Here is a 19,368-nt window from a genome sequence, read left to right on the forward strand (position 1 = left end):
GATTAACAAGTGGGGTCAAGTGTTTATAGCGATAGCTTCTATGATTGCTCACTCACTGATTCTACATAACTGGCAAACATCTAGGTTTCGTTCCTACATACTAAGAGTGGAAAAATAAAATGATTAGGACAAAGAAGTTTTGAGAGGCGTATGCATGATGGGTAGGGAATGTCAAGAGATTTAATGCCTTTATGAACGTAATAGAAAAGGCGACCCCTAATGCAATATTAGTGCAAGTGTAAAGCCTATTTCTTTTGGTTCTAGATGGGCAAAGAAGGTCATTTTAATTTCGGGAAACGGATTCAAAAGGCACAATGGCACTTTCTTTTTGATCTCTGCCACTTCAATTGTATTGCGGAATATAATGTATTAATAAAAGTGTTTTGTCTTTTAATAGCACAAAGGCATTTTATTATGGAATATAATGTACTATATAAATGCTTTGTATTTTAATGGACTGGCTGTGTAGGAACCTGCGATTGTTAGCAATATTTTATTGCTATGATATGTTTTTTATCATCCTGCAATTGATCTCTGATTCTCCTTAATAAAATAAATTTGAGAAAAGGAAAAAAAACAAATCCAAAGTGCGTTTTAAATATCATTAGCTGGAAATAATAATTGATGTTATGTTTTCCCCATTTTATTGCATTTTGATATTATGAATTAGAATTGATTTTAATTGATGATTGTTGGACTTGGCCCTTTTTGCAGGGTAATCCCCAAACTTTTTGCCTTTCTCCTAGCCTTTTTTCTGACATGGTGTTGGTGGTTTTAGGACTCTGGGCACTTTAACAAAGCTGTCCAGTGTAAAGTGTGTGTCCTCTCTGTGTTAAATATGGTAAGATAGGTCTACACCTGTTTGGCCTATTGAATTTATCCGGCAGTCCCTTGTAAAGTGGTATCTCATATACCCAGGGCTGGTACATTAAATGCTGCTGGTGGACGTGCAGCGCTGATTGCGCCACCCACCAAAGTAGCCTTTCAAACCTATCTCAGGCCTCTACCATTGCAGGGCCTGTGCGCGCAGTGCTACTGCCACTGTGACGTGGCACCTAAAGTGTGTGCCATGTCCTGGACCCCCCTTTTCCTACATGTCAGTCACTCCTACGGTAGGCCCTAGCTAGCCCTAAGGGCAGGGTGCATTGCAGGTAAAAGATAGGACATGTACCTTAAGAGTGTGACATGTCCTGGTAGTGACAAACAGCCATTTTTGGTTTCTCACTACTGTGGAGCTGCCCTCCCATAGGAATGCATTGGGGATTCCCTGATAAGTGTTTCAGTGGTAATTCCTGACATGAGAGGAGCAGCGTGGTCAAGTTTGGTATGTTTGAAATAGTAATAATAAATGCTATGCAATGGTGTGCGCAGATTTGGTATAACTATTTTAGAAATGCCACTTTTAGAAATTGGCATTTCTGTGTGCTGTGTGTCTGTCTGCCTGATGTGAATTGCATGTCTGGCTTTTGAGTGACAGGGGCTGGTGAGGTGTGTGGCTCCAGGAGGAGCAGGGTGAGTCAGCACTAGGCTGAATGGGACATCTGCATTTGGAGTAGTGGGAGGAGAAGTCCCTGGTCCCTGAATAGGTCTGTGCCTAGCCTGTACAATGCTGGCTCCACCCCCTGTGGTGTGTCTGATCACCAAGCCCCCCACCTCACAATAGGGAAGAGGAGCCTGGTAAACAGAGTGCTCCAGATCCAGTTGGAACTGGTTTCCCAAGCCCTGTGCTTTGCAGACAAAGGGGGAAAATGGTATAAAGGTAGGGGCTGTGACCCAGGACCTAGCACCTCGTGTAGCACTTCTATGGTGGATTTGCAGCACTAGGCTTCCCCTGCATAGCGTGGGGAGCGAGAGCCAACCCCGCGTTTTGGATGCCCGTTGACAGCGGGAGCCCTCCCCGCGGTGCCCGCCACCCCGCAATCGTCTTTATTTAAAGAGCAGGTGCCCACCCCACATTGCCGCTGGTTTGGTGTGTTGCCGGTCGGTGCCCACCCCGCATTGGAGTTTTATTTGTGGGTGACCACCCCGCATTGTGGATTTAAAAGCGGGTGCCCACCCCGCATTGCAGGATCGTGGAGAAAAGATCACCGTCGCGATCCCGCAGCCGGAAGCCAGGCAAGAGCCGCCTGACTCTGGGCGGAGCCAGCAACAGGAAGTGCCGGCCAGACAGAGGCGGTAGGAGGCGACAAAGAAGGAAGTCCGCGCCTGCTCGAGCAGGGCTCCCGGGTGCTGGTGGGAGCCCTGCGTATCACCCAAGGAGTCCAGAGGCCAGCGCATCCCTGAACGGGGCTCCTGCATCGGCGGAGAGAGCCCACATGCTGCCAAGCCTGCCCGCTGATGAAGAGAAGAACCCGGTTAGCAGCGGCTCCTTGAAGCCTGGCGGGAGTCGGGAGCGGCCTAGAGGAGACCAGCGAGTCCTCAAAGAAGCTCCGGTGAGTGGTGCCAAGAGACTGGAGAAGGCAGAGACCATCGAGGAACAGCCCTGGTGAGTGTGGCTAAGATGTGAGCTGTCGTGGGGTGGTTCGAGGCACATTGTCGGTGCCTACCCCCTCCATTGGGCCTTGTGGATGCTTCCAGAGCCGAAGTGGTGCCGGTGCCTGATCTTTGTACACAGCTGCACCACAGTTGCGGGCAGCTGCAACGTTGAGCACATTCTTTTTATGTCGTCCCAGTGGGGGACTCACGGTACTGTGGTGCCAGTGTTTCATTTGGTCACAACTGCCCCGCTGAACAGTGGCCAGCTGCAATGCTTGGGGGCCAGTTCTTTTGTTGAGAAAGGGGTGAGTTGCACCCCACGCCCCAGCGCATCTGTGCCCTGTGTTGTGGTTGCATAGGTAGCAAGAGGGCCAGAGGGAAGGTCCTAGGATTAAGCCCTGACTTTGCGGGACATAGGGCATTTGAGCCCCAGTGATAGGCCAATTGGCCTGGGGTCTTCTATGTGATGGTGAAAGGGCACAAGGCCCTAAGGTGATGCATGCACCTTGTAGAAGTGTCACTGTGGTGCACTACTGTGTTCCTGTCTAATATGTTCTGCTTATGAGGTGTTTGTATAATGGGTTTATGCTGGTGAGGCGTAAGGCATAATGTGTTTATGCTAATAAGGTTTGAGCCTAATGTTTTTACGCCTAATGTGATAATGCTGAGGTCATTATTGTACCAGTAGTAACTGGTAGTGTTTTATGTTTATTACCTACTTTCTGATGGCTCTGACCGTGGCCTGATTGGCATGGTCCTGTATATAATCCCCTGTAAATATTGCCTAGTGGCAGTTGGCACAGTGTAAATGTGTGATTATGTTTCTAATGTGTTTATGATAATACAAAGGCTCTTTTTGATATAACCTTGTGTGGAGTTCCTTTTGTGGTGCGCCTAGTGTGTTGCTGCTATATGTGTGTGTTGCGCAAACGCATTACACATTGCCTCTGGGATAAGCCTGACTGCTCGTGCCAATCTACCAAGGGGGTGAGCTGGGGGTTATCTTCAGCATGTAACTCCCTTGCCCTGACTAGAGTGGTGGTTTCTGCCTGGCCTTGGCGCAAGCCTTAGCAAACCAGAAATCCCATTTCTAACAATGATACAATAAATGATTTATTTTATTTTGTTGTGTATATGACTTTTTAACTGTTTTGGTATTTCTAAATGCTTTACATATTCTCTCAAATTAAGCCTGTCGGCTCTGCACCACAGCTATCTGTGGATGAATTCAGTTTTAAATTACTGAAACCTTTAATAAACCTACCAAGAATAGGGGCATTATCACTTGTATTGAACTAACATTCACCCCAATTAAAATCTAGTTTCTCAAAGTCCTGGAATGGGAACTCGCTTCAGACTATTTTGCTACTTGAGGCATGGATTATTTCTGTAAAACCTGCATCATTCCTCTTTCATTAAATATTATTAAAAACATGCTTTGTAGACAATGAGCATATTTTCCAAACCAGAATATAAAACTTTGATCACCTAACGCCTGCTTGAGCCCTTCAAATACGATAGTACTCGTCTGATTTCAGTACCACCACTCCTTGCCTTTTGTAAAAACACATTTTGATAAGCAAGTCTCATTTTTACTGGCGTTCAACCTGCTCCTTTTAGAATACTGAGCACTGCCATTTGGACTTCTCGATATGATTTAAAACTTTATTTTGGCTCAGAGGCAAAAGGCCATAAAAGTACATAAACAAGAGCATCATCATAAAAATTGATATATATACAGCAATGTATTAAAATAAAGATAACAACCAGCTTTAAACCCCCACATAAAATACATTACAATACTATACTTTTCCTGAGATGTATGGCAGCCCAAATATAAAGTGCAATTCTAATACAGACCAAATGGTTCATAAGTGCAAATAAGAATTTCAAAGCCACTCTGTAATCCCTGATATTACTTTCAAGGAGAAGTGGTTTTAGTTAATATTTTCCTAAACCCTCATAAAATCTACAAAATAGCATAGACTGATGTGTGCTTTGAGCTGAAACACCATCACAAGGACAAGGTGTAGTTAGTGGCAACCAATGCTGGACAATACCCTATTGTAATCTGGTTAACACAAAATAATGTTGGGTAATAGTCCCCCAAGTCAGAATAATGCTGACATCCCTCCAACAACTCATTTGATACATACAAAACTACAGTATGTTTCTTGTATTCTTCAAGCATTCTACACTCATTACTGTAATTCAGGAAGGTGCTCTTAACAACGCTTTTTTCCAATGAGGAACCACTAGCATGGTTGGTCATAATGGATAAATCAAACAGCAATTTATAGAGCCCATTTATATAGAACAAACAGGGAATTTTCAACATGTGGTCTACTGCTAAGCAGTTGGATATAATTGACTTTGCAAAGTTTGTTTCTGTTTTCAACCATATAGAGTGCCAAAGTAAAAGGGATATTAAAGCTAGTGTGTCCTCTAAGAAATGCAACCCAGCTTTATTATGTAATAGAAAAGATTACATGGATCTGGGTGCGCACAACAGACAAACAGATGTTTGAGGATGAGGGACTCTTCCACCTGTAATAGTTGACTGAGAACATAGCCCCACAGGCCTCCCTGTAAGTGGCGGTTGTAATACCATTCACCTTATAAGTTTCAATCATTGCCTTAATTGGATGTCTGCCAATCTTATAGGAAAACCTGAACACTCCCTCGCAAACTCTACTCAATTTCATCTGTGTGCTTGAAATATGCTGGATGAAGGATCCACTGTTCGTGAATAAGACCCTAGATAAGAGAAGAAGGAACAGTTTCCTACCTGTAACTCCAGTTCTCTTGTAGGGGTATTTCCATGATAAGTCATAAGTGCTTGAATAGTCCAGCCCACGTGCTGGGACCCCGGAGCACTTCTTTAGATATATCTTCTTAAGTGGATATTTTTTCACCTTTCTTCAGGAAGGCCTGCAAAGACACTTAAGAGATAAAAAGACAATAATGTAGCCTAACTAAATAGGCTATGCTGGCTGTATCTTCAACTTGTAGTGAAAAAAGAGAGCCAGTGTACTAACTTTTGTGCCATTTTTGTGGTGTTCAACCCACAGAAAAACTCCTCTTTCCCAGTCTCCTTTTTTCATGATAGAGATGAAAGGAGAGGACAGAAAGCCCCATAGGCCAACATTATATGTCTGAAAATTAGAAGCTGTGCCTTTAAGAATTCAGAGACCACCAGTACCCCATCATGCGCAGCCAGTGGCAGCTACTTCAGTTCTTTTTGAAGGTGGTGAGAAGTGAATGCATATTCCATGTTATGGATCCATCTGTCTATTCCACCGGGGAATAGGGTGGGTTGCTTATGACTTATTAAGGAAATACCCTTACAAGAGAACTGGAGTTACAGGTAAGAAACTGTTCCTTCTCTTGTAGGGGATTTCCACATATAGTCATAAGCACTTGAATAGATTAGCAAGCTCATTCCTACAAAACACGGTGGAAGAGACAGAGAGGTTGATGTAAAATTAAGAAAATAGGTTTTGAAGGGAAGCCTGCCCTACTTGGCATAAGAGTCCAGGCAATACTGTTTGGTGAAGGTATGAACTGACTTCCAGGTAGCACCCTTGCAAATCTTAGCAATGGGCATATTACAAAGCAAGGTCTCAGTAGCTGATTTCCCTCTGGTAGAGTGAGCTGTAGGCTTTACTGGAAAGGGATGTGTTGGCTTTTTGGTAATAGAGTAAAATACAGGAAACAATCCATCTGGAGATGGACTGCTTGGAAGTCGCAAGACCTGTCCGGAGAGAGCCATAATTTACAAATAACTGGTCAGATCTCCGTAGATCCTTAATTTTATCCAGATAGAATTTTAAAACCCTTCTAACATCCAGGGAATGAAGAGATCTCTCAGCTGGAGTAGACGGATTCTGAAAAAAGTAGGTAATGAAGTAGCTTGGTTTACACGAAAATCCGAAACCACCTTAGGGAGGAATTTCGGATGAGTCCTCATACCACTTTAGGTGCATGAAAAACTATAAAAAGCTCTTGACAGCAAAGTGCCTGGATCTCACTAACCCTACGGGCAGAGGTGATAGCCACAAGGAAAGCTGACCTCCAAGACAGATGTTGAAGAGAAGCCCACTGTATGGGTTGCATAAGCTGATAGAGGACCACATTAAGCTCCCAAGGAGGAGAAGGACTTTTAAAGGGGAGGAACACCTTCTTCAAACCTTCCAAGAAATCTTTGATGACAGGAGTTCTTAAAAAGGAACTTTGTGAAGGGCATTTCCTGTAGGTAGTGAGGGCTGCCAAGTGAACCTTAATGGAAGAAAATTGAAGGCCAGATTGTGCTAGATGAAGCAAGTATGGAAGGATGACACCTTCCTGGCAAGATGTAGGATCCTCATTCTTCGATGAGCACCAAATACAGAATCTCTTCCATTTACGAGAATAAGCAAAATGTGTGGATGGCCGCTTAGCTTCTTTAAGACTGTCCATTAAGTTCTGAGGTAAGTTCAAGTGTCCATACTGCACTATCTCAGGAGCCATGCTGCCAAATTTAAAGAGGAGAGGTTGGGATGCACCATCTGTCCTCCGAATTTCGTGAGTAGGTCTGATTTGCATGGAAGCTTGAGATGTGGACGGATAGACCGGTGAAGGAGGTCTGTGAACCACCACTGACATGGCCACTCTGGGGCTTTGAGTATCATTTTGGTCTGTGACTATGAGAGCTTGATGAGGACTGCTGGGATCAGGGGAACTGGAGGAAAGGCGTAGAGAAATCTGACTGACCAGTTGATCCATAGGGCATTCCCCAGGGTTCCCGGTTGGTATTATCTCGATGCCAAGCTTTGGCATTTGATGTTTTCTGCGGTGGCGAACAGATCGACCTCCGGAGTACCCCATTTTCCGAATATATCTCAGACCATGTCAGTATTTAAGACCCACTCGTGATTTTCCTGAAGAAGCCTGCTGAGAGAGTCAGCCTGAGCATTTTGAACACCTGGGAGGTGAGTTGTTGTTATGGTCAGGTTTCTGGCTAGAAGCCACTTCCAGATCATTTGAGATTCCCAAGATAACGTTCTGGATCTCGAGCCTCCCTGCTTGTTGAGATAGAACATTGTTGTTGTATTGTCCATCTGGACTAGCAGGGAGCTGGCACTGAATGATGGCTGAAACGTTTTCAAAGCCATATGAACTGCTCGTAGTTTTAGCAGATTGATGTAGTAAGTGGATACCTTTTGTGACAATTTACCCTGAATTTGAAGATGATCTGTATGGGCTCCCCATCTCAAGAGAGAGGCATCCGTGACTATGGTTTGAACAGGTATCTCCATGTGAAAAGGAATCTCTCTTAGGAGATTGGTGGACAAACGCCACCATTAGATGGACCGGAGGGCATGTTGAGACACTTGAAACCAGTCTTCCCAATCTCCTGTTCCCTGATCCCATTGGTCTTCCAGACATTCCTGCAGGGGTCTCAAGTGGACACGTGCATTCGGGTGAGACATATGCAAGATGCCATTGAGCCCAGAAGAGAGGAGACCTTCCTCAAAGTCAGGTGAGGCATTGCCATGAGAGCCTGAGCATTGCGAAGGATCGATAAGCATCCTTCCTCCGAAGGACACACATTTGCTACCAGTGTCATGCACTTGGAGAAGGCCCTGTGTTCTGACTTCAGGCCGAATAGAAGTACACAGTATTGGTAGTGGTTGTTCCCCACTGCAAACCTCAAGAACTTTCAATGATTCCTTATGATGGGAATCAGGCTTGGGCGGTAAATTCCGTTCCGCTTCCAAAATTTGCGGTATTTGGGTAATTTCACGTTCTGCAGAGAACGCGGAATTGCCCAAAATTCTGAATTCCACAGCTTCGCGGAATTTTTTGCTTGTTCACGTTCTTAAAATGCGTGTTCGCGAGATATTTCCCCCGAGCACGCAAACAGCATTCGCGAACAGAAAAAAAGCATCGCGAACAAGCAATTATGCGTGTTCACGGAAAGTCTGCAGGCTCGTGGAGATTTTTTACCGTTTCGCGGAGCTTTGTGCAGCGCGACTACGCAAATTCCGCACACCCCTAAATTGGGAATGTGGAAGTATGCGTCTTGCAAGTCGATTGCGCATAACCAATCCCCTCGATGTAGCTGGGGGTAGATTTGGTGTAATGCTAGCATCCGGAATCCCTCTCTCCGAATCCACTTGCTGGCATTCCTTAGATTGAGAATGGGTCTAAACTGGTTCATCTTTCTTTTTGACAAGAAAGAATCTTGAGTATAGGCTTTTGCCTCATTGTAAAGGAGAAACCGGTTCCACCGCCTGTTTCTGTAAGAGAATGTTCACTTCCTATTACAATTGAGACAGTTGGAATCTTGAGTGTTTTGGAGGTAATGATGATGGACGGCTGATGAACTGTAGTCAATATCTATTGCAAACAATATTTAGCACCCAATTGTCTTGCGTGATTTTTTGCCACTCTGCCAAGTAATGTTGAATGCTTCCTCCTACCGGAGCGGGTAACAGAAATGGGGAAAGACAGGATTCAGGGCTTGGAACCCGTCGGCATCTTGCCTCCTTGAGAAGGTTGCTGTCCTGACCTTCCTCCTGGTTGTAATTTTTGATAAGGCTGGTAAGATCTTTGGTACGATTGTTGAGTACTTGCCAGTCAGCCCTGATACCTCCATGGGGTTTGAACCCTCTGTGTAGAATATCGGAGTGAGAAAGAGCGGAAATACTTATTCTGCTCTTTGGGTCTTTCGAGGCCAACAGCCTTTAGTGTTTGCATCTCCACTTTCATTCGGGCCATCTCCTCATCTGCATGAGACCTGAAAATTGCTGTACCTGAAAACGGTAGATTGGGTATACGCTGCTGCGCTTCAGGTTTAAGTGAAGTCAAGCAAATCCATGAATGCAGCATAAGTGCCATGCCGTGGCAGTATCCATGTGCAGCCAGAAGAGATGTATCTGCAGTTGCGCTGATTACTTGATTAGAGACCATGAGGCCCTCTGTTAAAACTTCGATAAGGTCCTCTCTATTATCCCTAGGGAGGTGATCCGCAAACTGTTGGAGAGACTCCCACAGTGCCCGGTCATACCTGCCAAGCAGGGCTGTGGCAGTAGCAGCTTTCATGGAAGTGGCTGCTGTGTTGCACACCTTCCTTCCTATTGAATCTATCTTACGGCTCTCTTTATCAGGTGGAACGTAGATGTTGTAGCCGCAGTATGTTGTTTTTTTGCTGCTACCACAATGACCGAATCCAGAGCAGGGCTGGTCCGTAGGAATGCAGGGTCCTGCTCTGGAGGACGATACTTCTTTTGTATTGATAAATAACTGGGACAGACCAGGCTAGCAGTTTGTCCGGCACCGCAGTGCCTGGCCCGCAAAGGTTTGTTTAAAGAACCCTCACACACCAAACTAGTTGGTGTCATGCTTCATCATCGGGTTCCCAGCTGAGTAGCCGAATGCTACTCAGATGTGCTGCAACACCTGATTACAGTGGAGCTGTTTTTTTTGTGTGTGCGTGTGATGAAGTGGTGTATTAAAAATACCTCTGGGTCTCTAACTGACAATTACTTTACTCCCAGTGGTCAAGGGTATTTTTAAAATGAATGAGTGTATAACGTAGAAGACTGTTAGTTGTGTCTTAGTTATCTGCTAGGTTGACATGTTTCAGCCCGTGAAAAAATTGAGTAGGGCTTTCATCAGGACCTTTCTCACAATAAATTAAAATTGTGGTGAAAGTGAAAAAAGTGAAAAGTGAGTGGCAACATTTTTTTTTAAACCACGGGTATATGCATTTTGTAGCACACGCTAAGGTGTGCTAGTTATGCTCTGTGGACTAACCGTTCTTTGCGTCCACATCTGTGTAAGTACCTGGAATAAAAAGTACAAGACAGGACAACACAACATGTAACATATACAAGCCTGTAATACATATATGCTCTTTCCATCATTCATTCAGAATATAGTGGTTGCTTACAGCATGTGGCGCCAATCATACACATATCATGTACTCCAAATGCTTATATAAGTGAGGTTAACATGCATGTGTCAGGGCTAAACAAGATGCTGAATTTTAATTGTATTAATACAGTGTCAATCTGCGTGATTGGTGAACTGCAGTAAAAATGTGAAGGCTCAGTAATTTACAGTCTACTGGTGGTGATCAAGAAATCGCATGATGTCTGGTAAAGTGCGCCGTGCATGTTTAGCTCTATCAATATATTAGGTAATAGGCGAGGCCCGTGACTTTTGTGTGGACCAATAGGTAAACTGTCCATAGTTTTGTGGAAAGGGTTATAATTACGTTGTTTACGAAAATACAATGTAACTCTGGTCCCGGGAGAGGAGAACCCCTAATATCACTCTCTGCTAGGAGGGGTAGAGAAAATGCAGTGATTAGCACTTCCATGCCTGTCTGTAGCGAGTTTCAGGAGGAGAGAGGAGGGAAGGAGGAAATCCAGCTGTGCGGGAAGGTCGCACTGTCCGGCCCCTTCTGAAAGACTTACTTAATTAACAGAGCTCACCCGCATCTGCACCTATTCCTGTCTCCGCGGGAACAGGAAGATTGCCGTGTAGAGTACCGGTGCTTATATTTGTATTACCATTAAGCGGAGAAGCCGGTTGGAGTCAGCGCATCACCCGCGTTGCCTGCTCGTGGGTGTACAGTGTACATAAACTAGAATGGTAACCTGCATTACGTGGTGTGCAGGAAGTCGGGTCCCTTTGTGTGCGCATCACGTGTGACGTGAGGTGGTTCTAAAGTGATCACGTATTATTTCTGGAGCCAAAACGCATTATTTGTGCTCTCATTGTTCACGTGGCGATCCTTTAATGTATTAAAATTAAGAGGACCGAATAATGTGTTACATTGTGGGAGTGAGTATGCTGGGAAGCCCATTTGGTGCCCTAGTTTACAAGGGTCAGGTACAGAGATGTACTATGTTATATTTGCACGACAATACAAGCCAATTCTTACACTGATGGTGTTATTTTTACTATTTTACAGACCATGTATAAATGAGGAAACTGATTCCTAATAGTGCATGAAGGTAGTTGTGGTGAGTACGTAGAGCAACCCATTAGCGTAGGTATTTTACAGGGGTGTACGCCTTAATGGTTTGTGCTTGGAGCAAGAGACAGATATTCTGTGGATACTCAAGGTTGATCTGAGTGGCCCACATTAATATTTTCTTCATAATAGGTGCCTATCCATAGATTTAAAGGGTGGTACTATCAAACCCTGTAATTGCCTCCTCCGAGGAAGTTACTTGATTACAGATGTGCCCTTAATCAGAGTAGGGTTGCTGGTTATCAGAAATGTGTGCCGGTCAGTGTGTTGGCACGATCATTTATTTAGGCTATTCCACGGGATGTTATCATTTAGCCCATGGAGATGGGTGGACAAACGGTATATCCATCTTTGTTCTTTCTCCAGCAGCTGTTGTTGGGCATTGTTGGCAGTGATTTCCAGATGTTCAATAATGGACCATTCCATGTCATTTGTGGTATGGCCCATCTCAAGAAAGTGGTTTGTCATCCGCGTTGTGTTTCATTTACACCGAATATTACTTCTGTGTTTGCAGATACGTCTTCACTCTCTGACTGGTCATACCAATGTACCTTAAGCTACAGGGGCACGTGATTAGGTATATTGCATTTGTGGTGTTGCAATTTGTGTGTTTGCATGTTTCCCACACTTTGCCAGGTTCCAGGTTCAGAGTTTTTGTGGATTTGGTTAAATGGCACACACTGCAATCCCCACAAGGGAAATGGCCAGTTATTCTTGGAAGACCCCATGCACTTTGTATGGTGTTGATTTGTTTTGTTTGTTGTTGTGGTCTGGTGGAGACCAAACTGTCCTTGAGGCTTCTTCCCTTTCGGTATGAAAACAAGGGTTTTTCTCATTGTTGGTTGCCAGAGTTCAATATTTTCCAGTGTCTTTGAATGATGTTAGATACTTTGTTAGATACGGCATTGAAAGTGGTTACGCAGGTGAGAGGAATGGTTTGTTCGGTTGGTGGTTTTGGTTCTAGTAGTGCCTCTCTATTCTGTTTGCGTGCCCTTTTCTCTGCTCTTTCAGTCGTCCTTTTTGTATAGCCTCTTTCTTTCAGTTTGTGTGAGAGAGTTTCTGCTTGATCCTTAAAATCATGACGATTGCTACAGTTCCTGCGTAGCCTCAAGTATTGTCCATATGGTAGATTTTCTCTGAGTCCGAGGATGGAAACTGGTATAGTGTAACAGAGAATTCTTTGTGGTGGCCTTAAAGTGTGTTTTGGTCTCAAGCTTTCCATTGACATGGGAAATATCTGAGTCTAGGAACGTGATTGCTCTCCGGCTTTTAGTGTGGGTGAATTTTAGGTTGGGATCTTGACCATTTAGCCACATGAAAAAGGACTCAAGAGATTCTTCTGTGCCTTCCCAAATGAGGATATCGCCGATGTATCTCTTACAGAACCATATGTTGGTTATTGGTGAATTGTTGGGATTAAACAGGTTTGTTGTTTCAAAGTTATAGACATACAGCCCTGCCACACTAGGGGTGAAGGTGCTGCCCATTGATGTACCGTATTGAGGTACAGCTGTCCATTGAATTCAAAATATTTTTCTTTTAATGCCAGATTGGCACATGCAAGGATGAAGGATTTTGGAGTTTTGTATTCCCAGTTGATTGTATCAAGTGAAACTGCCAGTACTCTAAGTGTGTCGTCTTGCAGTAGGCTCGTGTATAGACTTTCTATGTCCTAGGCTTACCAGGAAGGACGTGTTGGGATCAAAGGCGAGGCTTTTGATCTGTCCGAGAAGATCTTTAGTATCTTTAAGATAGGTAGTGGTAGCCTGTACAATGGGTTGTAGGTAGAAGTCACAAAATTTAGACAATGGCTCGAGGACAGATCCAATACCCGATACTATCAGGCATCCTGGTGGTGGTATTCTGTTTTTATGTATTTTGGGGATGGTATAGAAATATGGGATTCTGCCCATGGAGGTTGTGAGAAACTGTGCCTCTTTTTTGCTGATGTGTCCACTTTCTTCTGCTTCCTTCACCATTTCCTGAATGGTGATCTTCAGTCTTCCCGTTGGGTCGTCTTGCGGTGGTAAGTAATTACGTCTGTCACTAAGGAGGCGTAGACATTCATCTCTATAGGCGGTTTTATCCTGGAGCACTATCCCCCCACGTTTGTCCGCCGGCTTGATCATGATCTTATCGTTGTTTTTCAGTGTCACTAGTGCCTCAAACTACTTTTTGTTGGTATTCTTGAATATCATTTCTTCTTCGAGGGCTTCAATAACCTTGAAAACTGCCTGTTCAAATGCAGCGATCTCAACCGGTACGGCGTTAGGTGGTGGCATGAAGTTAGATTTTGTCTTTAGTCCTGTATCACCATTTTCCTGTGCGTTCACCTCTATGGGTTGATCCTTGAAGAAAGCCTTGAGTTTTAGTTTTATAAAGAATTCCACCATTTCACAGTAAAGGCGGAATTTGTCAAGGCGGGCTATGGGTACTAACCCAAGGCCCCTATTCAGTAGGTCTTTTTCTGTTGGTATTAAGATGTGTCCCGAATAGTTAGTCACTAGCTCCTGCTGGTGCTCGTTCCTGGCTGTTGGTCTCTTGTCTTGCTTCTGGTGTTCGCTCCTTGGTTCTGTTCATCTTCCCAGTGTACCTGGGGCTGTCTTCTCTGTTTGCCTCTTCCTCTGCGACCGTTCCCCAAAAAAGGAAACCGCTGGGTCTGGTTCATGAATTGAGTGTGTGGTGGAGCATATGGTGGGTTCCAGCCAAACATCATGTGCAGGGGCATCTGGGGATAAGGATTGTGGAACTGCATTTGGTTTCCTGGCTGTCCTTGTTGCCATTTGTTTTGCCTCCCTCTGCCTCTTGGTCTGTTCATATAACTTTCTGAAATGGAGCAGCTACTCACTCTTTTGTAGCCTGGATGGAGCTGGCTTAACTGAAGAGGTTGTTAGGAAAAAGTTGCATTACCGGTTCTAAGAGGCCAGTTACCAAATATCACAGAAGTTGATGGCGTCGGAGTGGACATTGGTATGTTCAATTTGGAAGCCCCTCGCACCAAAACTTCCTGAAACGTAGAGATGTCATCAATTGGTGAAATCCTTTGAAGAGGAGAGTCAGATAACGTAGGAGAATATCTCCCTGTACTCGAAGATGAAGCGTCTCTTGTGTGTCTGGAATGAGATCTTCCAGAGTGATGACTACGATGGGACCGAGTAGCGGAACGTCTATGGCTGCGAGAACGATCCCTCGTATGAGACCTCGTTCTTGGCCTTTGTGGTGTAGGTGGAGAAGGTGAAGGAGGCGGAGGAGGTGGAGGAGGTGGAGGAGGAGGAGGTGGCAGAGGAGGCAGCAGAGGAGGAGGCAGTGTAGGTTGTCTTGGTTGCTCAACTGGTCGACGAGGAGGAGACTGAGTTGGTGATATGATCCTAGATGGAGAGTATGTTCGGAAATATTCCAAATCGTAAGAGTAGATTAGTCTTCTCTTTTTTCAAGCCTTCTGGATTCTTGAGGAAGCCACCATTGATTCTGTAGCAGACACACCTCTCCCCCTCGATGTCGACCTACTATTCAACGGCGACCTTTGATGTCGTCTTGACAGAGAACTTTGTCTTGACGTTGATTGTCGAGTTTCTGAAGTCGACAGTGTCCGTGATCAACCGTGATGTTGTGACGTTGATCAACGGTGTTGTGTCGATGTTGATGGACGATGATGTGTCGATGTAGATGGATAATGATGATGTGTCGACGTCGAGTGGTGAGACAAGGTTATCGACGGTGACCTCCGAGGTGTTACCGTCTGTGGTGGGCTTCTCGATGCCGAACGAGGTGTTCTCACCGTTGCCGCCGAAGATCTTCTTCTCAACGTCAAACATCGACATTGTTTCGACCCAGAGCCCTGAGTCGATGGCTAACAGGTCAGCACTGAACCTCCTCTTGATGTCGTAGTCTTTGACGTCGTCCGGGACCGGCGCCGTTTTTCAACCCTTCTTCTGCTGGCGAGCCACCTAGAGACTGAAGACAGAGCCCTGGGAGAGGACTGACCCTCTCCTCACCCTGAAGTTGCACCTGATGACTAAACCTGCTGTTTTCTTTGCTCTTCTTCTCCTTGAAGTCAAATCTTCATCCTATTACGCAGGGTGTGCCTGGAAAAGGCTTTACAGATGGAACAGGAGTCAGGGACATAAGTAGCAGGCAGGCAAATAATGCAGAACCTGTGAGGGTCAGTTTTGGCTTTCTTCCTACCACAGTCTGGACACTTATCAAAAAGGGATGGCATTCTTAAATAAAAACTGTGAAAATTCCGGTCAGAAAAAGACAGAAAAATGAAGAGAAAGACCAAAGACGTCGAGTGAAACCCTCAGTAGTTATATTAGTGATTTTTGAAGAAAAAAACTAAATTTGGTAGAGCTCAATGCTCCAGGGTCCTGATAGCACGAGCCGGAAAAAAGAACTGAAGTAAATGTCGCTGGCTGTGCACGATGGGATACTGGTGGTCTCTGGATTCTTAAAGGCACAGCTTCTAATTTTCAGACATATAATGACAGCCTATGGGGCTTTCTGTCCTCTCCTTTCATCTCTATCATGAAAAAGGAGTTTTGTGAAAGGGAGTTTTTCTGTCGCTTAAACACCATAAAAATGGCATGAAAATTAGTATACTGGCTCTCTTTTCTCACTACAAGATGAAGATACGGTCAGCATAGCCTTTTTAGTAAGGCTGCATTATTGTCTTTTTATCTCTTAAGTGTCTTTGCAGGCCTTCCTAAAGAAAGGCAAAAACATATCCACTTAAGAAGATATATCTAAAGAAGTACTCCGGGGTCCCAGCACATGGGCGGGACTATTCAAGTGCTAATGACTATACATGGAAATCCCTTACAAGAGAAGTTAACATTAACACTTGGGACTCCCTCAATATAAAAAGTCTTACGCTTCTGCACTTTTTCGCATACCATTGAAAAAGTCTTTGCCTAGTTGATTTTCATTTTCCTGGAAATCATAAAGTCCCAAAGGTGTTAATCAATTTTTGTAAGCCGACAGGTGTCCTAGATAAGAGGACAGTGTCGTCGGCATACAATAAGATTGGTACAGGGGGCTTTGGCCTGAACTGTCTGGAGCGAATCCTCTACCCCACTGATAAATAGTGAAAAACAGAAGCAGTTCTAGTATGTAGCACTGTCTAATCCCCCTCTTGATTTTAAACCAGGGGAAACATTCCACATTACGGAAGTACCATGCCAGAGAGATTTCCATAAAGGTGTACTAAGAAACTAATTCTGTTTCATGGGGCACCCTGGGCAATCAATGTGTACCAGAGTATGGTCAACTAAGTCAAAGGCATTAATGAGATCAGCTAAACAAAAATAAAGGGAACCTGACTTAACTTTAGTGTATTTCCCAATGAGTAATTCAAGATTTGTACATTATTCCACTATCCCCCGGCCACTCCTAAACCAAAACTGCACATCAGAAATAATGGAATTACTCTCTGCCCAATCTTCCAATCTCTCCATGAGATCTTAGCTGACAAATTGAGAAGTGAAATTGGGCAGTAACACTTGGGATAAGATTTGTTGTCCTATTTAAAAATAGAGGCTATAGTCGATGCGGCCTAAGATGGGGGGAGTGTAATTTCGCAGTTGCATTCATTACCCTAGTCAAAATGGGGCCCGTAGCTCCCTCGAGGCTTTGAATGCATCTACTGGGACTCTATCAAGGCTCAGCGCTTTACTCCCTGCGATGGACAGAGGAAGCTGTGATTTAATAAGATCTCCCAGCCCGCTATCTAGTGAGGTATCAGCCATTGATGAATTAAAGATACCGCTGAAGTGGGTGACCCATGACTCACAAGAAACTAAGGAATTAAATTTGGGTAAAAAATTCTCCTTTAAAAAAGGGGCATTCACAACTTTCCAGAAAATAACCAATTCTTTAGACCCAGATGCCTTAGCTAGATTAGACCATGATTCCTCTTGCAATGCCTTTTTTCTAGCTGCAAGTACCTGCGCAAAATTCTTGCGTAATTGCAAAATTTTTTGCAATTTCCTGGGGCGATTATGAAGTGCCTCACTTTTTGAATTTGGATGCTTGGGTGCACGAGTAGTCAGATCTAAAAGGTTTAATTAATAAAGAATTACGAGAGCTGGTAATTTGATCGAAAGCAGCTAGGAGTTTCTCATAATATACCTCAGCATTTAGACAGTAGCTGAATTCAACGAGGACATAATTAATCATAATTAATAGCTCTTGCAATATCTTGCTAGGGTCATCTCCAGCCCATTTGTTCCTAACTCCATTTTGCTTAACCGGAATAATATTAGAAACTTCTCACTGCAGAAGGTGACTACTTAATTATTCTGTTACGTATTAATTTATTATATAAAGAACATTGTGTTTAAATCATTCTAAAGGGCAAATGGCACATTTTGTGACAAAAGCAGTCAAACTAAACTGCTAAAAATTGAAAAATTAACCAGCTTCTTACTTTCCACAAACTGGCTCATCCTTTATTCTACAGATAAAAAATGAATGCAGCCATTCGATTCACAAGAAAATAATGAACTTTTACTTATTAAGGACATTTTTATTTATTGTAACTTATCATGTTACCTTGGAAAGCCAAGAAAGCATGCGTATAAAGAAAGATCTCGCACGATTGTCTGATTTCAAGCACTTTAATAATTATTTCAGTATTTGAAAAATGATTTTACTTTCAAGATAAGCTAATGGTGGTACTATGTCAGCTCGTATTATCTTGTACTCTTGTACTGAACCATTCACAAGAGCATCTGTGGTCCTTATTTAGGCTTGCCAAGTGTACATCATTCATCGAGAGCAGGTGTGGACAACTACCATGCTCTCTTCAAGACTCTGTTTTTTCTCTCTTTTAGTCTCAGTGACCCACTCCTACTTCGGCCTCACCCAGTTGGCCATTTCCATTCTCTGGAGCTGCTTTGACAACAGTATTGCAATCCACAGTGAGCCGTAACACCCCGAGCCTTTTCTCCCCACTGAGGGAAGTGATATTCAAGTCTCAAGAATGAGGAGTGGGTTCTAAGTAACTTGTTTGAATAAGGTGTTACTACATCAAGTAATGAGGTATTAATTATGGGTTGCAGGTCTGTAGGTGTGAACTGGAGCCTTTATTGGCATTGACAAGAAGGGAGATCCTGGATTGTTAACAGTGGGATGGCAAGGTATGAGCTGTTTTAGTGAGGCAATCTGTGCTTACCCTTGGTATACCAAACACAAAGTAGTAGATATTTCCTCAGTGTAATGTGAGACATACTTAACCAGCACCATAAACATTAAATTCATCATAATTCATTAAACAATTTAGCAATTAAAGGAAGCATTTACTAAGTAAAATGACAAAATGATCAAGATAGGATTAAGGGAGCTGGAAATAAAGTTTTTAAAGAATAGATAACAAAACATGACAAAAAAACAAAAGGCACTAATGTTTAAATGCCAAAAAGCACAAAGAAAACACAAAGCACTGATGTTAATCAAAAGGCACAGGTGACTGTGGCCTAGGTGCATTTTCAGACCCATTGCAATTAAGCACAGGTCAAATGGCACCTTGTGATTCGCTTTAGGGATAAGTTTTGTTTTCTTCTGCTTATAAAACAAACAAAAAATCGGATATTCATTTAAAACGCAATTAACACAAAGTTATAGTTACACAATACAAATGACCCCACACTGGAATTGGGCAGTTATGGTTACCTACATATACCGTAATTGTGCAACCACAAGGAAAACGATAACTCGCCATCCAAATGGACTGCTCTGATCTTACAATATGTAGATCAATACATAACAGACCTTAAGAACACAACAGTAAATGAAACCAACCAAACCTAGCCAAACCAGGACATTACACGGCATTCCTAGAGATGTAATTGATAATTTCAAAGCAATGT

General features: G+C 43.6%; 1 protein-coding gene across 1 annotated transcript in view; it reads right to left on the reverse strand.

Moving 5' to 3' along the window:
- The window catches only part of RYR2 (ryanodine receptor 2), a 3,458,987-nt gene that overhangs the window by 1,187,037 nt on the left and 2,252,582 nt on the right, over positions 1-19,368 (reverse strand). The window lies entirely within an intron of this gene.

Source organism: Triturus cristatus, chromosome 6 (assembly GCF_964204655.1).
Source record: "Triturus cristatus chromosome 6, aTriCri1.1, whole genome shotgun sequence".
NCBI classification, from domain to species: Eukaryota; Metazoa; Chordata; class Amphibia; order Caudata; family Salamandridae; genus Triturus; species Triturus cristatus.